Source organism: Geospiza fortis, unplaced genomic scaffold, assembly GCF_000277835.1.
Source record: "Geospiza fortis unplaced genomic scaffold, GeoFor_1.0 scaffold40, whole genome shotgun sequence".
In the NCBI taxonomy this organism is placed as follows: Eukaryota; Metazoa; Chordata; class Aves; order Passeriformes; family Thraupidae; genus Geospiza; species Geospiza fortis.
This window is the reverse complement of record NW_005054297.1, coordinates 14,236,247-14,263,166: the sequence shown is the minus strand read 5'-3', so window position 1 is coordinate 14,263,166 and position 26,920 is coordinate 14,236,247. Positions and strand designations below refer to the sequence as shown.

The window sequence follows — 26,920 nt, the reverse complement described above, 5'->3', positions numbered from 1 at the left end:
TTTAATAAAGCACTGCACGTAGTGAAAGAGAAATTGCATGGGTGTTTGTGAAAAAACAGTTCTGTAAAACTATGACAAAATCAAAAGACTCAAAGGAAGTAAAAAAATCGCTTAAACCATTACTCTCTAGTTTACCTTCCTCTTGAAATGACCCACACCAAATACCATGGAACAATATTTCTTTCAATTCCATGACACTTCCATGAATAAAATATATAACTTTTTCAGAAAGCACATTAATATCTCTCCACTTGACACTGAGAACTGGCCCTTATCAGCAGCAAAGCTCCTCAACATTTTACTACTGTTGATAAGTAAAACATAAAACTGTAAAACATACATGCATGCAAAAATACATCTATTCACCCCCTCAGGCATATACACACAACCAGTCCTCAGGTTTTTACAATATATTAAAGAAAGCTTCAAACATCAAAGGATTTTTTACTTGCATTTCACAATGCGATCTTACCAAAATATAAATAAAAAGCTCCCCAGCTTTAGTCAGCAGAATTAAATAAAACAGTTAATAGTCCAAGAGACCTTTTACACAGCTTAAAACTAATTAGTATCTATTCAAATATCAAATATTGACTCAAAAGAAATTACAGCTCTGCTAGAAATTTTGTCTTTTTTTCCCACATCACCGATTCAGGGGCATATCTTGGAACACATTTGAAAAAGGCCAGTTTAACATTTGTGGTTTTGTTGAATTAAACAATTGAATAAATAAGAAATAATTTTTAAAGCTTCTTCCTCCTCCCCAAACTATAAGGCCTTCCTGCTACATCTTTTTCAATCTCAAGAAAATGCATGTAGAATTTTATATAGTTATTCCAAAAGTTATCTTTTGGTAATTGTAGTGGGCTACAATTTCAGTACTAGAAAAGATGAATGTGTGCTGCTTATTATTTGGTGTCATGCTGTTCCTTCACTTAAATTGTTCTGTCTCCCAGCAAAGTGAAGCAAGAGATGAATAGCTTTACTCTGTTTATTTTCAAATTGGAAAATGCATTTTTTGGAGAAGCTATTCTTACAAAAAGAAATATACATTAGATGCAAAGGACATTTTAAAAAGCAAGCAGTTGTAAAATGAGTTCTTTATTTTAATATGAACTTATCAATAGGATCTACATCACAGCATTTAGAGGATTCTAACTGGATGCTTTTTCTAATCACCAATTATCAGGAAAATCTCCAGGATTAAGTTTGCTGTGAACACCACACATCCTGTCAAGTCAGTGACACTTTAAAGCAGTTCAGATCTCCCTTTCCCGGTATGGCTGGTTGTGCCATCAGCACCTCCAGTGCAACAGACAGAAAATGTATGAAGTGAATGAGAGGTAGCTGTGAAAGTACAGCACAACAACAGCAGTGAGCATTTGTCTTTGTCTTTTGCATTTTTGGGATGCTGAATAACGTTTCACTCCTGCAGATATTTTCACTTACCTGGAAACCTTCTCTTTCCATGTGAAGAGATGTATGGATTAGGAAGCTCTCCTAGGCTTTTAATTTCCTAGGCTACTGTTGCTCTAATGCTATGGTTTGCATACTCTTCTGGATAAGCATTAAGTCTTTCTCTGAGTTTGAGAAGCATCCAACATGTTTTTGGAACAGTTATCCCAGGAGTAAGAAGTTGTGACAAGCCTGTGATCAATTTTATGTTTCTCATCCTTTTCATCAATACCCTTAAAAGGCCATCTCTCTACCAATGAGATTGTAGAAGGTAAATATGTCAACAGCCATTAGCAGAGACACATAAATCTGCTCCCTTTCTCTTGGTGAGAAGGTGTTGAGAGCAGGAAAATGGGCAGAAATTTCAAAGAAAACCCATTCAAGTAGCATGCCCTGAAGGGAGAGGAAAGGAGATGGAAAAAAAAGACTGCTGTGGTATTTCCATGGACATGTGTGGTCTACCAGGCATTTCCAGCAACACAACAAACCAAGACCACAGCTTCTCTGGAGGAGCAGGTTCTCCTGGTAGAGCTCAGAGAACCTGGAAAAGCCCATCATCAGCTCAGTTGCAGGCTCCACCATTACATAGTTGGGGCACATCCTGCAGAGCATGCTGTGCAACACATGCTTATTTTGTTGTTATATTGGGATGATTTTTGTGTAATTACCAAGACAAAAAAACTTGAATGTTTTGAAATGTGTATTTGATGTCTGTCTGTGTATGAGATGAGCCTGGGAAGAAGGGGCTGGGTTGGGAAGTGGTATTTTCCCCCTCTGAACTGTTGAGAGGGAGGGAGAGAGTAGCTGGATGGGCAGCTGGCCAAGGTCAAACCACCACTGTTTGTTATTGACAGGCAAAAGGTTCTTAACTACCAAGGAATTATTCCAAATGTAGATTCACTTTTAATTGTGCCCTTTTAAACTCAGAGAGCCCAACTCCCGTAAGGCTTTTGGTGCACTGACCTTGTATTTTTTCCTCTTCATTCCCCCCCTTTTCTGATAGCTAGGTAAATATGGCCAAATGAAAGTGATATTGAGCACTAAAAAGAACCCAGTTACAAGCCATTTATCCAGATGTTTAGAAGGTTTGGTATTTGTGATAGTGGTATATTGTGACATCAGAAAATAAAAACTGTTTCAACTATTTCCTGCATGCTTTCACTTCAGTATTTCAGATACTGCCCAGTGACAAATAAATAATTTCTCAATGGCGCTGGAATGACCATGATGCTCACTAGGAATTAAGAAATCCAGCTGATGTGAGTAGTTAGATTGGAGAGAAATCTATAGGAAGTACAAACAAGTGGGCTGGGAGGGAAAGCTAAAGTGACCTGAATGCCAGCTACAGAAGCTGCATGTATATACCAAGAGCAGGGAAGATGGGGACCTGCTATGGCAACAAAAGCAGGTGAGCAGATAGAATACCAGTGCTGATACCCCACTGCCAGCAGATGAATCATTTGGCTATAATTGGGAATGCTCTTTTCAACAGCTATTTTTAAATAAAATGTCTAAGAAGCTTTCACAAGATCTTTCATGCTCTATTTCAGTTTCCAAGAAGTACCAAAATACTACCAGAAATTTTGGTCCCAGAATACTGCTGCCAGGATCTCAGAATAGAAGGAAAATTTACATAAAAGCATGGAGTGAACATTTCCAGCTTGTTCCATCTTTGGTCTAGGGTCAAGGAGCCTAAATAACCAGTCTAGCATGCATGCCTAAGGCAATACAACTTCAGATCTTTGATAAGTCCATCTGCTCTTGATATTAAAAAAATTATTCCCTATGCTAGAAGGAGTGATTGTTGGAAAATACACAAAATGTTACCAAAATATAGCTTGAGAAGTACAAAAGTTCATTTGTTTGAAACAAAAAATGAACAAATCTGAAAAAATCTAAGCTTTACTAGCAACAGAGGCAGTTTAAAGAATAGATTTTATCACAATTAACAAAAATATGTTTTTCCCCATCAGTGTGTCCATTTACCACTTAGAAGTAAAAGACTAAGAATTGGTCCACAGCTTGCTGTACAATAAACCAGATAATACTGTTAGAAAAAGGAAAGGGAAAAAAAAGAGGAAGGAAATAAAGCAGGAAAAAAGTCAAATTCTTAGTTTATATGAAAAGCTTTATACATTCCTACTGACAAACGCCAAACGCTATAACCTGGGTCACATCAAAACTAAAGATTACAGAATTGGATTCATCCAACACAGTCTACTGCATAGATTTCCTTTGGAGTCAAAATACTTCACATTAAATTGTGCTATATTCTGTAAAAGTGTAAAAATATTTCCCTGGTTTGGTTTGAGTGGAACCAGTGGGTTTGCTTCCGTGTGACAGTCATGGGCAGGAAAGGTGCTCCTGGCTGGCTCGATCAAAACAAAATCTTCACAATTCCCTCTACCCAACTTGACAGTACTAACCTTCCCCATATTATAAAAAAAGACACATCTAGAAGGCTTGGAAGTTCTTTTTTCAGAAAATGAGCATGACACAGGTAATGGCAGCAGGATTTGCCCTACGCTGAAGACATCTGGGGCTTCTCCATTTATTATAGAACTTGTTTCACAATTCTTATATGACCTTCCTTCTGGACAGCCTCGTGGGTACTCCAAAAGCTATGATATGTCACCTCTTGTCATCCAAGACCTGAGCATAACCAACAAACCATGTCACAGTGACTGAAGACATTATTTTATCAAAAATGCTGGGATGGAACTCTTCCAGGTAAATACTAGCAAATTCCTTGTAGACTTAGGCTTTTTTGTTGCACTTTAATAGGCAAATATCTAGAATACAAGGAATTGGAAGAGGGTGCCAGACTCACTTAAATTTAACAGCTTTTAGAGTAACTGGAACAGAAGTTTAATGCATTTCTATAGACATCTATTTCATGCTATTAAATTAATAGATTTCCTAGCAAAAGAGGACACTTCACTGAATTACATTTTGATCAAGAAAACAACTGATTTTTCAATTATATTACAAAGACAAAACTTTCTTGCCAGCTAATCAGTCACACAGGGTCTAGCTGAAGGCCTGTCACTACTGGTGTTCCCCAAGCTATTCATCAATGACTTGGATGAAGGGGCAGATGCCTCCTCAGCAAGTTTGGTGATGACACCAAGCTGGCTGGAGCAGCCAATACCCCAGAGTGCTGTGCAGCCCTTCAGAAGGGCCTTGCCAGGCTGGAGAGATGGGCAGAGAGGAAATTCAGTGAAGGCAAGTGCAGGGTCCTGCACCTGGGGAGGAGTGACCCCATGCACCAGCACAGGCTGGGATTGACCTGCTGGAAAGCAGCTGCACAGGGAAGGACCTGGGGGTTCTGGTGGACAACAAACTGTCCACGAGCCAGCAGTGTGCCCATGGGGATGAGAAGGCCAATGGTGTCCTGGGGGGCATTAGGAAGGACATTGCCAGCCGGCTCAGGGAGGTGATCCTGCCCCTCTACTCAGCCCTGGTGAGGCCACATCAGGAGTGCTGTGCCCAGCTCTGGGCTCCTCAGGGCAAGAGAGACATGGAGCTCCTGGAGCAGGTCCAGTGGAGGGCAACAAAGATGAGTAAGGGATTGGAGCATCTCTCTTGTGAGGAAAGGCTGAGGGAACTGGGCCTGTTCATCCTGAAAAGCAGATGATTGAGAAGGGAACCCATCAATATCTGTAAGTGTCTGCAGGAAGGGTATCAGAGGGGGATCCAGGTTCTTCTCAGTGATGCCAAAAAATAGGAAAGAGGCAACGGGCAGAAACTGATGGACAGGAAGTTCCACCAGAAGAGGAAGAACTTCTATACAGTGTGGATTACCAAGCACCTAAAAACAGATTGTCCAGAGAGGCTGTGGAGTCTCCCTCACTGGAGATACTTGGGAATGGTCTGGACACAATCCTATGCCCTGTGCTCTAGGATGACCCTGCTTGAGGAGGGGAGTTGGACCACATGACACACTTGTGGTGATTCCTTCCAACCTGACCCATTCTATCACTTTATGAGTAAAGTTTCTTCCTACAGAGGTCAAGTGTTTTATTTCAGTCAAAGTCAAAGCCATCACCACTGAATGACCACTTTGCTCTAAATTCATCTTCAATACTCGATAAAGGTTTTAAATTCCTCACAGGGAGACCACCTGCCATAGTTTAAGTATACTTGTGAACGGAGGTATTGATATTTTGATATATTGATTATTGATAGCCTACAAAGGTAAAACGTCACAAACATATCTTGAACCTGGAGCATATCAAGACTTCTCATTTGAAGAAAATTGGTGATTTAGCATGAGTATTAGGGACAGGCAGATCCAAAGGTGACAAATCCTATCCCACACCCTGTAGCCCTGAGAGCTAGACCTAGCTAATTATAACAGCACAAAAAAATCCCTCTCTGACATGCTCAGGGTCTGTACACAAATTACAAGCTTTTTCACTAATAACTCAGCCTGTATCAAAAAGAAAGAGGAAGAAATGCAAAGATGTTTGCACAGGTATTCATGCACTCACACAGTCCTGGTAGGGGCTGGGTTGGGCACGTCCATTGTAGTAGTTAATTTGTGAGAGCTATATTTATGCCTTAATAGCATGAGTGATTAGTTTAAGCCTTTTGTTGATTAAAAAAAACTAAAAAACAATCTCTCAAATGCTTCCAGAAATTGTTATAAAAGAGAAATCAATCAAAATATTCGCATAAGCAAGGTTCACAGTTGTAGCTTTTAACGGAATGAGAGACTGTTCCCTTAGGTGTCTTTAATTTATAAATTGCATCCTCCTGGTTGTATGGAATATCTTCTCTAGGCATGAAGTTATTAATGGAGACAGAACTTTGAAGAAGTGCTTTAGAAAGCTTCCTTGCCCCTGGAGACTTGTCCCAAGGGATTACAGTAACCAAATGCATTAAGGAAACAGTCAAATACTCTCCAAATGCAACCTGCATATTTCCAAAGAATTCAGTTGCAGCCAGATTACTTTAGCTCAAGTTCCTTGTGCCAGAAAAGCTTTGTCTCCTTGCCAAAATTAGCCACTTAATTTTGGAAATTTCAACACACAAACAAAGGGAACGTGCAAAACTGCAAAGGAGGTGTTATCATCTCTATTCAACAATAACAGGCCGTGATAGATCCTTTCTCACCAAATTACTGTAGCTTTGCAAAGAATTTTAATTTGGAAGCAGCTATTTGGGCAAGCAGGTTTTAGAATTGTAAACCCATGAAACCCTGAACAAATCTCAGATGTCGGCAAGCTACAAAGAAATGGCTTCTCTTGTTTAAGACTAGTCTTGTTAGACATTTTTTATTTTTACCTCACTAAAATACAAATTATAGATGCCATCTGAAGTGCAATGAAATTACTGTGATTGAGGGTAGTAACACACAAACAAACAGTTGTGACTCCTAAACCTAAGTAATTTTTGCCTATTTTGACAAATGGTCATTGCTCAATCTTTCCTTCACTGACTGAGTCCATTCTCTTTTCCCTCACCAGCTGCTCACCTCAAACCTGGCAGACTCGATGCCTCCCCTTCACTGGAGTATGATGCAAAGGGTAAGCAACCTTCAGCACAGAGTGGCAACAAGCCACAGGACAAGAAGGGTGGAGCCTAGAGAGGAAACCAAGAACACTACTTTTCAAAATGTTTTCCTGCCTTGCCTCGAAACCAGGAACCATAGAGCACACAAAGCAAATAAAAAAAAGCCTTATGTAATTATGGACTTGCGCTGCTATTTAGCAGAAGAGTGAGGAAAAGAGATGAGCTGTTTCATGGACACAGTGAAGGGAGCACAACAAGAATGTGCAGGTCAGGAGTTGGGTTTGAAAAGAACAGAAGGGAGCCTTATATCTAGGCAGTGAAAATCTTTGTGGAGGAACAGTACTGTCCAGAGCTACATCACACAAATCCCTAGCGACCTGAGTAAAGTAGGGCTCTAGCATCAAGAGCACTTGTTTTAAAAGTGTTCATTTTTTCCTCATTATTCAGCATGCTACTCATGTATCACTCACTCACAGAATCCACTCTAGAGAGAATTATTAAATTTTCCAGATCTGCTTGTTCTGACTGTTTGTCTGCAGAGCTGTCCTCACAAAAATCATTATTCTTGAACAGTTACATGAGAACAACATTTTGACGATGAGCTTGGTAGCAAAACACCATTAAAATGTTTTGCATATTAACTAGAGTCTGAAAAAGGTCTGGAAGGTGAAGGAAGGACATCTGAATGCCAGAGCATAAAGCAATGTTGGGAGAAAGCTCTGCTGAGATCTCTCTGCTCCAGAGTAGTCCATGCACAGATCCACTTACACATTAATAGAGGCTTGAGGAGGCAACTGTTGATGTTCTCTTGGTAGAATATCTCAAGCAGTACCCTAATTACTATGCAGGACTAGTAAATCCTAAATGAATGTTCACAAACTGTGATCTCCAGATACAGAAAGGGAATATGGCTTTAGCTATTTCTTTTGTGAAGGCAGTAGAAAGACTCTAGAGCAAGTAGACTTTCCATTCCTCCAGCATTTAAAAAAAGGAGAAACCCCCTCCCTGTTACCCAGATTTAACTCCCCATGAGTGAGCAGCCAGTTTCTTCTGAAACAGTTCAAAATAATCCTCAGGACAGCACAGGTTGGGTGAAAAGGTCAACCAGGACAAGGTTTGTACAAAACCTTCTTGTCAAGACAGCTTGTGCTAAATTAACTACAGACCAGTCAGGACAGAAACAGACAGACTTCCAGGAGGAAACAAAATTTGTTGGGGACTTGTACCCAGTGTTCAGACACAGTTTGTTTTTAAACACTCCAACTTAGATCTCTATTTCATTCTGAAAACTGACTCCTGAAAACTGGTGAGGAAGGGAAGGTCAAGGGCAAGAAACATGACATTAAAGGTAAAAGGTTTTGTATCTGCCCATAATAGATGAACCCTTCTCTGCTTTCTGAGTTGAATTTTCCCAAAACACTGTTGGCTAAAATACCTACCATTCAACTGTTTCCATAAGTGTTTTAATTTTTACTTATTTTCAATCTTAAGAAAGAGTAATTAAATTTTTCATTCAAAACATTTCCCAAGAGTTTCTGTTGCCTTCATCTCCAGAGGTTACAAGCTCATCTTGGCAGGAAGGAGATATTATCAATGTTCCTTATTTAGGCCAGTAGCAAGATACTTCTGTCACCTCATCCTGAATTAATTTTAGCTGTCATGACAGGGGTACCTGGAGACGGCTCTTCAGGCAGAAATCCCCAAATGTATTTACAATGGGAAGGATTTAGCACAAGCACGTTCATCTTCTTTACTGGAAACAAAATAGGAATAGCAGCACTTAAAGACAATATGTAAGGGTATTTAAACAAGAATAGCTCCTGAGTGCAATAAATACTTTATGCTCCCATGAGCTACAAATCAGTTGCGGCCCACTGAACCATCTGCTCTCACAGCAGCTTCCAGCCTGCCTCTCTCACTGCACTGCAGTGTGGGTTGCTCCCAGAAAGGATTTGGATTGAGCTAGATCTGATAAGGAGAGCCCTAAGTGGCTGGTGCATTTAAAACTGTTTTAAACTGCTTGTCATATATTTGTCAAATTGCCATGTCCTGTAATTGCAATTACCAAAGTGGAAAAGATAGCATGTAAACAGTTAAGAGAGTATTTGTGGGTTCCTCTAAATCTTGCTTATGATAAAGTCAGTTCCCCCTGCAACTGCAATAAACTGTCCTACTGTCTTCATTCCTGATGTGACCTTGCACAGCTTGGACAAGAACAGGGTGCTTCCTTATTCCATCACATCTGAGATAAAACTGCAGGAAATGTGACACAGGAACATCTTTGCACCAAGCTGACTTGTGTGCTGTGCCAGATGTAGGGAGGATCCAGCTCCTTTCAGCTTCCACGGAGCCTAGCAGAGGGTTAATCAAGATTTGTGACACTACAAGGCACTGGCATACTTCTCCTTGCATGCTTTTCCTAAGAAGATAGTAGCCAAGAATTCTCCCCAGACCCTGAGATGTGACATTGGCAGCTGCTGCAAAATGCTGTTTAATAGGTGATAAGATCACCTGGAAAGCTGCCTGTGAGAGCAGGGACCAGCCTGTGAGAACAGGGACCTTATGCACCTCTGTGTGGCTCCTCTGGATGAGAAGTTCATTGCTGTGGCATAACACTGCTAGTATGAGATGCTGAATGGTAAGGGCAGGACCTGGGGGGATCAGGGCGTGTAACATGACAGAAGCGGGAAGGTGGGACAGCAGTCAAGGCAGCACAGAAAGCAAAGCATGTGGATAAAATTCTTGTGGTCCCCTGTACCCAGCAAAGTATAAAAGGAACTAAGATACTCTCCCAAAACTCCTGAGGTCAGAAAATTTGAGGAAATTTGTTTCAGATTAGCTGGTCTAAACAACTAAACCACCTAAACAATAGCCAAAACATCACAAAAAATTGTTCAAATTTATTACAACTTAGATATAATGACAAGATAGATATTGGCCTCCACTAGATGCTTTGCTGCCTCATAGGGAACTTGCTAGACTTCTCATGGGTATAGCCTTCAGCCTGTTATTTCTCTTTTATACTTCAGAAGTACAGAGAAGAAATAACCCTCTGACCCTCTGGTGTCTGAAGTATCCATTATCAAGACAGAATTAGACCAACAAGCTGAACCCTTTAACATTAAATATTAAAAGGGTACTAGAATGCCACCTTAGATGCCTTCAATGCTATAAATACATTGTTTTGCACAAGAAGCCTGGACATTTCAACAACGAACCATTTCTAGGGGCATCTATATTTTCTTCTGCCATATTAACGGTCACCTAAGATTCAGGAGGTCGTTCTGCGTAAATATTTTATATGAATCAGGAAGCTGCAATTCTGCCAGAGCATCATGCAAATAAAACCAGAACAGGTATCTTTAATGGTTCCATTTCAGTGAATAACAGAGAAAACAATATTTTTCATCAAGGTGATGAATTTTTGATGATCTCTGTGCTATGAAGTTTTCCAGTTCTAAGAAAAAAGAGTAACATCTATTCTCCAGGCTGTAAAACCATACAGCTAAAGCCTTGTCTCACAGCAGTATTAATTTTGGAGGGAGAGTGGGACAAAAACTGCATTTCCCAAGAGTTCCACCCAATATTTTCAACCATATACATACTGTTTGAGATTAGGAAAATAAATGCAATTATCTGTTACTCTAAAAAAGAACTTTCAAGTACCCTGATGGCTAACACCAAAATTTGAAGATCAAGAAAATAAGAAAAAAACCAGCAAAGTCTTTTAGGAATATTGAACTTAACTGCTTGACCAGAAGATACCAGAAGAAATTTTACACCTGGATTGTCACACCTTAGGATGATGATAAGGATTTTTGCTTTTTGGTTGATTTATTAAAAATGAAAACTTGCACACCACTTTCTGCTGACAGTATGGAGAAGAATACATTTTAGGTGTAATATTTTTCTTTATACATTATTCTGTTCCTATACCAACATCTAGCAAATGTCAGTACTCACAAACCTATCTTCATCTTGAGTCACTTACTAATATCTCCCTTTTTAAGATAGAACAGTGTTCCTAAAGAGTGGTCCCTGAGCAATAGGCTTCTGGTGGTATCTGAGGCCAAGAACATTGATGACAGCAAGTAAAGGAACGTAAAGCATGTTTAGCAATACTGAGATGCTTTGCTCATGAGCCAGTGAACCACAGCACTTTTTAATGTCTGTGTCAGCACTTCAGACTTTTCAATGGAACTGCTGGTGTTTCACAATATTACCAATTTTTCCCCTGTACAAACAATTTGAAAAATGAAATGCCCATTACTGTCCTGATTGCCTGCCTCATCACAGCCTGCTGGACACAGATACATGTTATTTAGCATTTGATAACAGTACCTTAAAAAACTCTATTGCAGCTCTGTCACTCTCAAAAAATTTTTTAAAACTATTTCCATAGTAAGTCTTCATATAACAGCATGTAACTCTGAAGCGACAGATTTATGCTTTTCTACATAAAGCAATCTACTGTGCTGCAGGGAAAAAACAAGTCAGACTTTTCTGGGCTACTGAAGCCTTTTGAGGTCAGAGAGGTTGCTATATCACAGCCAGGCAAAGAGCAGTAAGGGAACTCTGCATTTAAAAAAGCTGTGCAATTTTTCAAGCAGTGAGCTGGTTATGCAAGTCTATATGTTTTTCATGCATCCAGTTCCATTCTCATTTGCACTCTTGAGCAAGAACACTTTGCACATTACCTGTGGTACCTTTAAAGTCTCTGAGCAAATCAAGCTGAACCCATGTCTGGTACAATGAACAACCCTTTAAAAGAATAATGCATTTTCATTTAATCTCAGGGTTCTAAATATCGCGAGGTTAGCATTGGTGTATTTCTTCTGTCCCTATGAATAAACCATGGGAAATTTTCAGCTATTCAGCTACATCTATTATGGACAGAGGCTGAACACCACAAGGAGAGGGGGGGAAATTGAAAAACTGGGATCCAGAACCTGGGGATGAACCAAAACCCTGGATCAAACTTCAGCTTTCATTTAAGCAGGGCCTTTTGGCTGAGTGAGTTTTATTTGTTAATCTATGTTGAAGCAGCCATTGACAGGACACCTTCCCAAGTGACAGACACTATATTTTAAAAGAGAAAGAAATAAAAATCAAATGCCAGAGAACAGATTCCTTGTTGAGTGGGTGTCAGCACACAAGCGGCACAAGCCACTGCTTTGGAAGGGAACAGAGAGATCTTGTGGTAGCTAAAGATGTTCTGCTTACATATGTTGTTATGAGCAGCAAGAACATACAGGATTTATCTTCAGATTTTGGTGGCACTTCAACTGCCACGTTCTCCCAGCTCTAAACACATCTGCTGAGCACATCATCCAGGTTAGTGGCAGTCCAGAGTCAGTTACGAAACTCCAACCTGGCCACACCACTAATCCTTAAATTGCAGGAAAGGATTACTAGCTATGATGTATCTAAGCATTTAAAAGGTGAGACAGCAAGAAAGGAAACAAATCTAATCCTCACATTAGCAGCCTAATTATTTTTAGGAAAGCACATCCTTATGCTGCTGCTGTGTCTCCCACATGAAGGCACCCTCTCCCATCCTACAAGGAGATACATTAGCATGGCCATATGCTTTGAGGAAGGTTTGTCAGCTGAGGCACAGAGCTGCTGCTTTGGCTTCTGGAGCAGGATACCTCCCTGCCAGCCAAAATCTTTGTGTGTGTGTCTGTTCTGCATCACACAGTGGGACAACGGCACAGAAACCCCAGACTCTGCAAAGTGGTAAAACTAAAGCAAACAGGGAATGGCAGAGAGCTTCTAGAAACACATCAGAGAGGTAGAAGCTGTAAGAGCAAAGTTAATTTAAGATAGTGGGCAGCTTGAATGAGAACTAGCATGTATCTGCTGGTCATGGGGAAAAAGTCAAATCCACAAAACTTCCTGCCCTCTGCCCACATCCTTCCAAGATACAAAACTGTAAGAATATGGGGGGGGGAATGCACAATATATGGCAGCAAAATATTTGTAACCAGTTTCAAAACTGGAGTGAGATGAGTTCATGAAAGAAATGCATGTCATAATTGCCCATCACAAGAGGGGACTGCAACTCGAAGGCTAACGAAGGTAAAATGCTAAATTACTTCTACATAGCACTATGAAAGTTGTGTATTGAAAACATATGAAAATTGAAAACAAACAAACAAATGAATGAATCAGTCAGAAAATACAAGTATAAACGTTCTTTAGTAAAGCTGAAATTTGAGTAGCACTCTAAATCAACCCACTAGTAATCCCAACTACTTTGAATAAAAACATGTTATTTTCTTGGCAAAAACTACAAGAGTAGCAAAGCAGTGGCTCATGATGACAGTATTATACTAAGACAAAAAGCTAAAACTTCTCTGTATGTAGCAACAAAACACCTTTGTGAGCAGGACGAGAAACCCTTCTGCAGTTGACCTCTCTGTCTTTATTCTTTTACCATTTACTGCTTAACACTAAAACAATTCATATTCTGCAGGTACTTGCTGCACTGTAGAACATTTAAGGCTTAGTCTTGTTCTGACACTTATTTTGAGCCTCAAAGTAATTTATTCAGACAGTTTTTCTGTTCTTCCATTACCATCTAGGCTAAGCCACAGGATTCTTAACTCCTCCTGCAGAACTGGTTCAGGCAAAAGTAGGCTTTTCCCATCTCCTGGGGCTCTATATCAAGCCAGTATATCATTCTCTATAACACTCTGTTATTTGCTGTAATAACATGAAAGAGAGCAAATGCATACAGGAGAAAGAATTTCACAGGGTATAGTCATGCAAATTCTATATTCTTCTCTATTTGTTTGAAGGCTAGAAAGGCAAGCTATTTTAAAGTGATAATTGACTTCTATTTCAGCCCTGTAAAGAAAAGAAATGTCATCCACTCTGGGTAATTAGTTGCATTACATATTCCCATACACCCACATACATTTGGAGCAGGAAAACATGACTCTGACAGCTACACTGGCCTAAAAACTAAAAACCCGACAGAAACATTTAGAGATTTCAGATCATCCAGAGGAAACCAGACGCTGATTTTAATGACTACTGCTAAAGGCAATAACCTTTAACTAATACTTTTCTTTCTATACATTTGGTGAGGGGCACAAACCAGTTTTTGCATCTTCACTTAACAGAGCTCAGTCCTTTGATGTCATTGAGGTCCCTATAGTTCAGTTAGGAAGAATATCAGCTGTTCTCTGTTTTGGGAGATTGCTGTCTCCAGTTCACTTGAAAGTACTGCTCAGGAGCAAACAAAACAGAGTTTTTCACATCCAGAGTGAAGTAGGTCTTAATATTTTTTATGGTTAGAAAACAAGAATTGGAAAGAGAAATACCAGTTAAAACATAAGCAAATAAACCATGATGTCAGCTGTTGTGACAAAGCTGAACTGTCATCACATGTGCTCTTCATCTTCCTTAATTTTTTAAATTTTAGATGTTGCTTAGGAGTAGATGTTACCACCATTTTCCTTTTCTCTGGATGAAAGGTCAGACCATCTTTCCTCAGGCCCTATCTTACCAAGTCCAACTTCCTACTTCCTTTTGAAACATGACACTTTAGAAAGACACCCTGGCTAAATACCATTGTAAAATACAGGTAATTGACCACATTGAAATATAAGTAAAAATGTGGTTCTCCAGGCAGTCCATGGAAACCACATGATCCTGCACAGCTGTTCCTATCCTGCCTTCACACAATGATGCTATCCAGTGGAGCCAGATCCAAAGGGGAGGACTTGGAAAGGCCACAGTCCTGGAAGCACTCACACATGGCACTCTCTGTCCTCCCACTCACTGCTTCCCACTCTTTCCAAGAGCCTTAAGTTCCTACAAGAGCAAGGAGCAGCTCCTCTGGCTGTTGAGTTGCAGAAGAACAAAAGGGCATTAAATCCTCCAGCCTGTTTCCTTTCACTTGGGGCACAGACCCAGTCCACGTGTTCTTTTCTTTCTGTAGGGCCAGTGGCAAACAGCTGCAGGTTCTCCCTGGCCACAGTTGCTGTAAGCATCCAAAACATGCTGTAAGACTCATATGGACAAGCAGTAGCATCTAAATTAAGTTCTAACACTACTTCTTTGTAATTCTTTCCTTCTATAAATCAAGAAAATCTGGGGTTTGTTTTTTGAATGAAAATATTAAAGCCAAAAAGCATACTAAAATTTTATACAACAAATCAATCTTTAATTCAAGGAAAGACATCTAGTCTCCTATCTCACCACTTTTGCAGCCAGATCTAAGAGGATATCAGGGATACAGGTGGAATTCTTCGGTGTGGCAGAGTAGGACCCCATTCTAGGCAATACCAGCACAGCACACCAGTGCTACTGCCCAGCCTTTCTTCCACTGAACCCCTGTGCTCTGTTTCCCAAGTCAGCTGTGGCGCAGATCACACTCTATTTGCCTGCCTAAGGAAATCTCTCATGCCAGCTAACACATATAGACAGCCCCTCCTCTAATTCTTGAAAGTCTGTACGAGAATCAAATCAAACATTAAGAAAAAGAAAGACATCAAAATCCTGTGCCCCAGCATGAGGATGAGAACCACAGAATTACATCCCCAAATAAGAAGTGCAGATACATGTTGCTGCTCAGAGACATCAGTGCTTTGGGGAAAATCATAACACACAAAAGACACTCAATGTTCAACACAGAGGATACAGCACAGTTTAAAACAAGCACCCCAAGAAGCTGGAAAGGAACCTGTCAACAAGACAGATGCATTTATAGGATGCATTTAGAAAATACATCTCAGGAGACAGATTTATGTAGATTGAAAGTATCCAATTTGAATCAAAAGTGTCAGATCTGAACAGAAGCCCAACACAAGACTTGAAGTGATACTTATTCACCCATCTATGCATTATTTTACATTTGCTGCTACTGAAACAAATTGCTAAGCCTCCACCAGAGCAGAACTGGATGAACGCTCTAAGGCATTCTAGGACATAACAACAAGGATCAAAGCATCACATTTAGAGATGCAATGACTGTCACTTGTCTAAAAATCATCTGTGAGTGTAGCCTTGTAAGCAAATGAATGCAGAAAACAAAACAGAACAGGGAAACAAAAAAACCCAAACCAAACCAAACCAAAAAACCCCCCAAAAAAACAAAACAAAAAAAAACCAAACCCAAAACAGACCAGGAAAACAAAACAGAAACAGGGAATGTTTAGGATTCATTTAGTTGCTGGCCATTATTGGTTTATGATGCCTTTTAGATAACCCCACAAATTGTAAGGGCAGAGTTACATGAAGGCATAATCTTTATTGGTCTATTTCTATTTAAAAAAGACACCCATATTTCATATAAATTTAAATACCCAGTTAATTATTGCTATACAATGTCCCTAGCCAAATGCACCCTCATTTAGATGAAATTTTTGTTGTAGTTCATAATGTTCCTTTTAAGCAGCAGTCATTTCCATTTGGTCTTAGCCTAAACATCTTCTCTGGAAGACAGCCCAATTAAGCAGATTTTCTTATTAAGCATGCCCCAGTTAAGTGATGTACATCACTATCAGCTCAGCTCTTTTATGATTTTCACATGTTGAGCAGAGCACAGGGTACATTTTACATTGTTTTCAAACTAGTCTGTCCTTGCACAAAGAAAGTACATGTTTACATTCATTTTAACAAAACAACATCAAAAGGTATGAAATCTAACCTAAATAGGAAGACTTCTGTGTAGTCCTGTGGATTTTTTTTGATAAAACCACACAATTTCCCTTTTAAGTATTTTACTGAAGTGAGTCTCTCAAGAGAAACTGACTTCTGACACCCCAGCATCCCCAGCAGCACATCTCTGTGGAAGTGGGAAGGGGCTCTCTTTCCTTGGGCATCTGGAAATCACCTTTATTACCCACTCTGTGCTCCAGCACTACATAAAACTTTTTAATATTTAATTTAATTAAGCTAAATTGCATTAAGTTAATTACTGCCTTTTTTTCCTCTGGGAAAGAGCAATTCAATGATAGTCCCATAGTAATTTCCTAAGGTTGTATTTCTGGCACTTGGCAAGGAATCTGAAACAAGTGTTGGACACGTGTCTCATTTTCACAAGAAGATTACAGTTAAAATCAACAACCCTTGCACATTGTATTAGATTAGAATACCAGCCCTTCTGCAGCAATGAAATTAAAAATAAATGCTGAAAAGGAAATCTAATTAAAAGCTGTTACATGCTTTAAAGTGTTCAGATGAGTTCTGAGCATTCCTCAATACTGACCTAAAGTCCTTATGTGTTGTTTCAGTACCAAATTTGCTTTTCTAAATCAACTGCAGTCAAACAACTGGGATCATTTCACAATCCATGTATTTTAATTTTTTTTAATGAATGTTAGAAATACTAAAGAAGTTAACCCATAAAACAATTTTCTGATTTGATTTTCCCATCAATTGTAAATAAAATGTTATTAGGGAAGAAAACCTGACTGTCACTATGAATTGTTGTTGTTCTCTGAAGTGTATGCTGATTTCCAATTTAACATCATTATGTGGCTATATTAGTCCAGTTTTCTCATTTTACCATAATAGTTCAAGTTTTAATTCCAAACATTATTTGTGAGTTTGAAAAGGTGCGGCCCTTGTGCCAAAAAGTTAAATGAATTACTTTTGTACCATCAGAGGTTGAAACACAACCATCTGGTCCACCAAAATTGGTCTGAATTTTTCAGTATTCTTTAAATGGCACATGCTGAGAAAAAGCCTGTTCCAACTGAAGTAAGTGGCACAACGCCCACTAATTTATATAAAGCCAGGATTTCTTCCAGCATGTCCTAGTGAGAACATTTTGCTTTTCTGGACTATGCACAGATTTTGTACTGGCTACAACTGTGTTGGTTGGGTGAGATTTTTTTTTTTCTTCTCCACAGAAACAATAAAATCAATTTGTGAAGAAAGATTCAAGGTGGACAGATACAAACACTGGCAAAGCAGCATGTTTTCTTGCTGGTGTTTGAATAGCAGGAGATGGAGGATTATTCCCCTGAAGGGAAAGGAACACACATGTCTCAGTTTTTGTCAAGTCCAAAGTATTGACAAAACACTGAGAAATCTATTTCCTTGGTTATTGACTGTCAGCAAAGTGTGGAATTCAGGTTTCCTGAACTGGACAACCACTGTACCACACTTCTGGTAATACACTTCTTTTAAAATGTACGTATCTCACCAAACAATCACAGTTTGCGAAAGAAAATTAAATATTCTGGAGTAAGGCAGTGATATTTTCACAAGAAATGCTCTGCTAAGGAGTAATATCTGCAGTTGTTTCACTTAATTTAATTCTGGCTTTACTTTATTTACAGAGGAAATGATGCGACTAGACAGCAAAAAGGTTACGTGAGCAGCAGTCTCACGTGCAGTGGCACCATTTCCAGAGATTTTGTCCCATGCTTCACAGCAATGGGACAAAGCCTAGCAGCCATGCTGGCACAAAAATATTTTGTGGAATCACAATAAATAGACAAAGCCAGTAACCTGTGATTTCTGTGTTCAGTTATGGTTCATTACCCAAATAGGTAAACTATTTTAAGGTTATTTATTTTACCGCTCATGATAGAAATAAGGTAGCAGCTGCTTAGATGTCTATAAGCAGGCACACACACACATTTAGAAGTATTTCTACACAAGTCGGATTGCTTTGTAAATAAGGTTACTCTGAATATTTTTAGATGCAAATCAATTCTATTTTCCACTCTACCAGTAGGATTAAATTTCTGACATTGATGAAATCCAAAGACTCTAAATTTAACTTGGTGATTCGAGAATGATTCATAATGAAACCCTTCTTTTTCTTAGCAGTGGGATGCCACCTATTTTATTCTGCTTTATTCTGGAGGTAGACATTAAAGTGTACCCATGATGAGTGGTAATAACAGTGAGATTTTAGCAAGCCTACCAGGTAATGATACTTCAGCCATGTTCTGGGGGAAGTGGAGAGGCTAAAACTCTTAGCCAGAGGATTCCACACCTATTGCAGAAGCACAGTGTGAAAGAGCTTATTTGTACAAATATACCTTTATAAAAGTGATAATTTGTAAAAAAAAAACCAGATCTGGGAGCTTTTCAGAAAAGAGAAAAATAAATATCAGGTCTTTACACATTAAAGAGCTACTGAATTTCTCTCAAAGATTAAAAAGGAGGGAAAAAAAAGCAGCTGAGTCTTGAGGAGTAGTCTGACCTTTCTTTACAGTATTTTTGTTGGGGTTTTTTGTTTCTTTTTTAAAATAAATATTTCTATTCCTGTTACAGGTCAAAATTCTAAACGTATTTACCACAGTGTCATGAGTCTGTAGGCATTAGTGAAGTGTCTCATAATGAATATGCCTTCTGCTGCCTAGTAAATGCATATGTGGAACATCTGTGTGTCATCAACAAACACATAAATTAGTTATATTAGTTTTCTGTTATCATATTTTATATCTTTGAATTCAGGGCTTTTATGCACTAGGATTAAACATTTATTGTCATTTTTACTTCATTGGTAAAGATTAAAACCAAGTGAATTTTCCTCAGCAAGACAGAAAGTTTGACTCAAGCTGTTTTCCATGAGGAAGAACGTTGTAACAGAGTTAAACAGAAATACTTCTGTAAAATTTTCTTAATTAAAATAGACAACAGTTATTTTTCCTGCTAGTTTTACATTTGAACAACATGATATTTCTCTGCAGACAGTTATCACACAGAACCAGAGAATATGCTGAGTTGGAAGGGATCATCGAGTCCAGCTCCTGGTCCTGGCTCACATACCTTAGCTGATATTTATGATACTAGAAAATTCAGCCTGTAATCAGTCATGGAAAATAATGGTTTCCAGTCGCCCCTCAATTAATTACATCATATACATAAAATTTATATTAATTTATAACCTATATATATATATATGCATATATACACACCACACTCATTTCTTAGGAACTAGAATTCTCCAAATAAATGCCTACTGTATTAGACCAGTGTCCTATGCTTAATCAAGATATACAAGAAAATCTTCTCATGTAAAATATATGGCAGCCCTGAATAATTAATAAAGGCTCAAGTGCCTCACTCTCTTTGATATCTAAATATTGCCTGCCAGAGGAAAATACAAAGAATGTCTCTCCCCCTCTTTGAAATTAAAAAAAGTATCTTTAGTGGAACCTGAACCTTATTTAGACCAAGCAATTTGAGGGAGGGAGGAGAGGGGGAGCTGCTCAGGCATTTTATGATTCTTCCCAGAAAAAACATTATGCTCCCAGAATTTTAAAGTAAGAGACACCTTTAGTAATGGTCCAGTCATGTTAATAGAAAGATACTGATAACTCTAGCCTGAAATGACTGAGTAGAAGGAAAATTAGGACATATTTTAATTAGTGCTTTTCTTATTATGATATTGCACAGTATTCCATCCATATCATATTTTTAACTTAAATCTCAGTTTCTAGGTTTTCTTCCGTCTACTGTCACTATTTTTCATAACTGAAGATCATTAGTATGTTAAATGTTAACGATTTGGGATTGTATTACACTTTTAATAGTAATCTGTGAAATAATTTACAGTGAATAATAATTTATTTAAAGTAATTTATTGAAAGTCAATAACCCATCATCCTCCCACCCAAAAGGTTCAGACCCTAAAGAGTCAAGAATGATTTTAAAGGGAAGGATTTAAGTAATTTTGAAATGCTGCCACCTTCAAACCCTTTTTTTTTCCTCTGGGCAGGGACACCTTCCTCTAGATCAAGCTGTTCAAAACCTTGTTCAGCCTGGCCTTGAACAGGAATGGGGCATCCACAACTTCTCTGGCAACCTGTTCCAGTGCCTCACCACCCTGACAGTAAAGAATTTCTCCCCCATATCAATTCCAAGTCTACTCTCACTTCATAGCCATTCCCCCTTGTTCTAACACTACATGAAGAACCATCACTACATGAAGAATCATCTGTATTATTTATTTTTCTAATAAGGATTTGTTTAAAAATAATTCAGTGTTTTTATCACTCTCTTGCCCTTCATAGGCTGATATATATAATTCAAAAATATTAGATAATAAACTAGAATCATCATTAATAAATGGCTGCTAAGCGAAACATTTAATTACAGCTTTTAAAGGCAAAAGAAAAAATATTGTCACTGGCTTATAAAAAAAATTTATTCCCAGAAGTGCTGACAGAGTACTCTGAATTATGAACAGTTTGTTTTGAAACAGGAACTCTTAGAAGAGTAAGAATCTGACATTGAAGGAACATTTAAGTTCAATTTAAGGATGAGAAACTGGGCAAAGCATTGCGAGAAGGCAAGGTTCAGACACCCTTCAGAACCAACTACACTGTAATCTGCATAGGCCTTTGCATCACTGAACCATCACATTTCTTGTAGAAAAAAGGCAACAAACTCCTTCATACACATCTGTTGACAGTCAACGGAGACATCTTAAAGAAACATCCAGAACAGGAGAAATGTACAGGAAGGAAAAATGGCACATGCCACATAGGTCTGAATGCTCCTGCAGCACATTCTAGTGCTCTCTATATCCATTACACTTTTAGGATGGGAGGGAACCCAAAAACCAGAGCTATGGTTCTGGTTCATTACTCCTAGCAGGGTGCAATGCAAGTTCAGAACAGCACCCTGCATCAGCAGCACCTGCATGTAATGGTAACTCAGCAAAGGGACACAACTCATCACTTCCACTCAGGCACCAACAGACCTGCTCAATGCACAGTTACTGCTCCAAAAGCAGTTCCAGAATTATGAGAAAAGTCCCACACACAAGCAAAAGTCACTTGTAACTATTTTCAGACTAAATATTTTTAAGCATTTCGGCACTAAATATTCCCAAGCATACATAGGCTGGACTACCCTTAAATCCTGTCTCTGAGTGGCAGTCCTAAACTCCCTGCTCATCCTTCCTGTCTCCCTCCCAGCAGAGAGCTGATGGAGGGCAGGCAGTTGGCTGGGCCATGGCACAGGGGTGCTCCAAGGCTTCCAGCCCTGCAGGCACTGATCCCAGCAACCTCAAGGCAAAAATAAAAGCCAGTGTTTCCCAAGGATGGGCTCTTGTGCCAACTGCTGGGATGATAATCCAAGGGGAGCTGTAAGAGGCAGTGTCTCCTGAGCTAGTCTGCTCCAGATGGGTTGGCTCTCAACAGATGCCCACAGCCTTTTGGAAAATTGTGCTTTCTCACAGAAGAAAACATGAGTGTGCTAGTTCTTAAAAACGTGACAGCATGCTGCCCCACCTAGTGGGAGCATCACTGTCCCCACCTCTGCTCGCCAGGCAGACCAGGAGAACTTTGTAGCAAGACAAATTGTGTATTTCTAATCATTTGTTAAAAATATCCTGACAAGCAGATGTGGGAAGGATTCCACAAGTGGTTTAAATTAAAACATTGAGATCCTAAAAGCTTAGAAAAGCCTTTAATGGAGGGGAAAGTATTAAATAAATGCTTCCTACATCTTAAATGTTTTCATGTGCAAATACTAACTTGCTGTCTACTAAATTATGTTAACCAAATGTAATTGGAGAAGGAACTTGCAGCATAAAAAGATAAACCTTCTATCTTTAGTGCAATAATTACTCCATGTTTATTGGCTAGAAACCGGATGCATTCTCATGTTTACTACAAATTACAGGTAAAAATATCTTTTTTAGCTATTTGAGTTGGTACCATTTGCCTGTTCCAAGCTTTCATACATTTTATCTGCTGAAAATAAAAGACTAAAACTCTGTCAGTTTTATGCAAGTAATAGAGAGCTGACTCCTATCTTTCATTTTTATCTCCCAGATGCATCTAATGCCAAATCTGTTACCTGCATGGCTGTCCTCTCAGAAAGTTTGAACTGGATTTTTTTCCCCCACATTTCATCTGGCTTTTTCTTTTCAAAAACCAAAAAATCTCCACATTTTTTTGTGTCTGAAAGACACAACCAATAGCTGTTTCTAAGTAAAATTTCACTAACCATTCTACCTGGCACAGTAGAACTGGCACCTTGTTGTCTTCAACTGCTATTGTCCTAACACACTTCACAGAGAGCCCTGAACAGAAATTATTTTTATGTCCAGGTGTGTATTTTTTGACACTTAATATTTGACTGCTGAATTCTTCAAAACCTATGCTGGCTTTTATTTTAAGAGATGGTCTTAGGAATACCCTAAAGACTAAAGCAGGTCCTTAATGGTCTGTCACCCTCACAGAATGACAGCATGGCAGATGGAGAGGCACACCCTCCCCTAAGATGCTCAGAAGTCATGGATGCAGTCCTCCACCATAAGAAATCTTCCCCAAAAAGAACAGAGCCCAGCTTTTTGACTGCAGTCTTTCAGTTCTAGAAGTCCTCCAATCAAAAAGCTACATTAAAGAACATGAAGCCCACTATAGCTTACCTGAACAGCTAAATGCAATTTAATTACTGAACTCCCAGGGCTGCCTAACAGCTTAACTAAAACAACAGAATTTACAGCAGCAACTTAGAAGAAGCTGCTGTGAAAGTTCAAGCATTTCCTATCCAGACTAACAAAAGCAGTACTTCTCAAGAGGAGATTGTTCCCTGCCTAGTGTTTTGTTCAACTCAGTGCCCCTCCAGCAATGCCTAACCCCAGCAATGACCTCCCAGCACATGGCTGGCAGGGCACACCGTGCTCTCCTGGACTCCAGAGCCATGGATCAGCACAGCTGACCTGAACTGACTCAAGGGACAGTCCATACCAAATGATGTCTGCTCAGGTGGAAAAGCTAAGGGACTGCAGGCACTTGTTATCTACAAAAATAGTGTTGTTTTGGAGCAACGCTACACGTACTGAAGCCCTGCTTCCTGGGAAGAGGCTGAACATCTCTTCTTGATGGGAAGTAGGGAATAAATCTCTTGTTTTCCTTTGTTTCCACACATGACCTTGGCTTTATTAAACTGTCCATGAGATTTTTCCCATCTTACTTTCTCCTTTCCCGTGTTCTGCAGAGGAAGGGACTGATAGAGCCATTTGGTGGGCACATGGCATCCAGCCAAAGTCAATGCACCACAGTCCTTTTTGGCACCTGGTGTGTGGCATGAGGAATTTGAGATAAGGAATGTGAAGAAGGAACAGGACTATTCCTGAAGACAAAGGAGTGGCAGAGTTAGCAAGAGATGAACTGACCTGAGCCCCCACTCTGTGTCCACCTGTGTCTCTGGAAGGAAGGAGGTAGAGAATGGAGGGATGAGGGGAAGGTGTTTAACATTTAGTTTTTATTTTCTCACTATCCTACTCAGATCAGATTGGTAATAAATTAAATGAATTTTCACAAAGTTGAGGTCTGTTTTGCCCATGACAGTCATTGGTGAGTAATCTCTCTCTGCCTTTACCTTGACCCACAAGCCTTATACTTTCTCTCCCCTGACCATATGATGAGGGGAAGTTACAGAGCAGCTTTTGTGGGCACCAAGTGTCCAGTGTCCATCTAGGGCCAACCCATAATAGGAGAAGCAATGGAGGCACCTGCACACAGAATATCCTCTTGCACTTGAATGGAAAAATCTGTTTCAGTTTATAGGACAAGTTTGGATGATCCTCATAGCTTTTTGTGAGGAGCTATACCCTCAGCGTGCTGCTCCCAACACAGTGTCCCAGAACACGAGGCAGTGCATCCAGCTGAGAAACTGTGAACAAGAACAGCATAGTGTGCCCTGGAAATACAGGGATTTGGAAAGGGCACCTGCAGGTACATTTTGTAGGCTGCCTCTTAGCAATGTCCAGCTGTGGGTCAAAATCAACAAGGATGAACATTTGACAGTTCACCTCATCCAGAGCCAAAGGCAAATGCAGAGTGGATCCATTGCTTTGGCCTGTATTCCAGTAGCTGAATGGCTGACAGGAAAGAGGAGGCCCTCACATATTAAGTATGACAGATAGCCACCAGCAAGACAGTCACATTAAGCCTGACATCATGATCCCAAGGCGTGGGATATTTTCAGTTCTCTCAGTGACAGGAGCCCCTCACCAGGCACAGCTTTCTCATGGCAAAAAGCATGTAAAGACCTTGTGCTGCTTCCAACAGGAAGATGCTTTCTAGAAGTGGCAGCTGTTCAAACTACAATAAAACTATTCTATGTATTAAAAATAAAGGCTAGTCTAGTAGATGGGAGGGAAGGCATTGATAAAATAACAAAATTTTATTAAAGCAAACTCAAAAAGGGCCAGACAAACTCATTGAAGTATCTGCATAGAATGTCAGAGCTAAAGAAAAGTTCAGAGTGGATTTACTGGCCCCTGACACCCAAGTACGTGCAACCACACCAGATCATTCTGTTCCACAAAGGATTTCCCTCTCCTTGTCCGAGACACCACTAAGGAAAGCATTGCTTTTTCCTGTGTGTTTTCTAGTTACTGAGATCTTAAGACTTTTTCCTTCCATGAATCATTCCAAACAGACAAATTTCTAAAACCAGAGCCTGTTCACCTGACCTACAAAGAGACTATAAGACCACATATTTACAGAAATCTTAAGACCTATGAGATCTTATCATCACCGGAGCACAGACTTTTCCAAGATTGGGCTGTCAGTAGGTGTTGGAACCACCAACTCCAAACAAAATCCACAGAATCTCTCCGATCTCCAAAGTCCACCCTGGCAACCGGCTGGCTGTAAGGATCTCTGTCCCCCAGAGCTGTGTTTTCAGACTTTTGAAGGACTTTATGGGTTACAACTGCTGTGTCAGCCTGGACCTGTCCCTCTCTACTATCAGTGAGAGCCAGCAGCTGGTGGGGGTTCCTCCTGCTCTGGGATGGAAAAGAACTGAGAGGAACATAGGAAGAATGGCATCCCAGGCATGACTTTCCAGAGAAGTGCATAACTTGGATCCTGCAAGCAAGATTATGACACCATCCCAGGACTGTTACCAAGCAGGATTTGCAGATGAGCTTTTCCAGGGTCTTCAATCAGTCTCCCAACAACATATCATAATTAGATTAGAGAAGACATTTGGCTAGCCCAACTGCACAACTCGATCAGCTGCATGCACAAGCTGCATCTCCCCTTTCAGTCCTCATTCTTTAACCAAAGGCAGACATTTGAAAAAGAAAAAGCAACGTTAACTGTTTGTGAGCATGCAAACAACTTTCAAATCTGGACTTCCTATTATAGGTTGTTTTGTTCATACCCTCCATTTTCTAAAAACAAAAACATAATTTCTTTAAGCTGAATAGTTTTCTGGACAGTTAACTGATCTTCTTATAACCATTACTGTTCCAAGATTCTGCTTTCAGAAAAGGGAGACAACACTGCAACCCTAAAGCATTTCAAAGTATAAATGGATTCCCACACATCCAGTCTAAGAGCACCTCTGAATCACTTAACCCATGAGTTTCCAGACCTGTTCTGTGTCCTACACAGTGTAGACAGAAATGATGATTGCTTTTCCAGTTGGTGTTGTTAATTGAAACTAACAGCCTGTTACAATCACATAGCATGACACCCTGTATATACTTATTATTTTGGCATGGAACCATCACTTTAGTAAAGACATTTCACATCTGGGTGAAAAAACAGATATGGCTTTTTATTAGATGGTAATGACTTCATAATTCTTACAAACTTCCCTAATGAAAATAAAATAATTTTTTTCTAATCCAAAAGAAAAAAGTACAACACAGCATTTGTTTAATTAAAGGATTTCCTACTTGGGACTGTTTGTGTGTGCAATAATTAAAGGCAAAGGAGAGTCAAGAAGAATGATTAGCACAGAATAAGACACAATACCTCTGCTGCATGTTTGTTTTCTTTAAGCAGGTTTTAAAGTTTTATAAATTTTCAGTGGCTCACTATGCTGAAAGAGCATCATTCTGACATTTTGATTTACAAGATAAAAAACCCCAAAATACTCCTTTAAGGATTTGTTGAGGTTGTTCTATCACGCATTCAAAAATTCTCTGTATGCACAGATGGTGTTATCCAGAGTTAGTACAGCCTAGCATCCTGCAAGCATAAGAAAAAGCAAA

The 26,920-nt window shown here is 39.5% G+C and overlaps 1 protein-coding gene across 3 annotated transcripts in view; it reads right to left on the bottom strand.

Annotated features, from left to right (window-relative positions):
• The window catches only part of CRACD (capping protein inhibiting regulator of actin dynamics), a 128,748-nt gene that overhangs the window by 78,134 nt on the left and 23,694 nt on the right, over nucleotides 1-26,920 (bottom strand). Inside the window, exon 2 of one of the 3 annotated variants that reach the window (XM_031066070.1) lies at nucleotides 18,866-18,937. The exons of the other annotated variants lie outside the window; for them this stretch is intronic. The gene's annotated coding sequence lies outside the window, so the exon portion shown is untranslated. The remainder of the gene's footprint in view (nucleotides 1-18,865; nucleotides 18,938-26,920) is intronic. 3 annotated transcript variants of the gene reach the window in all.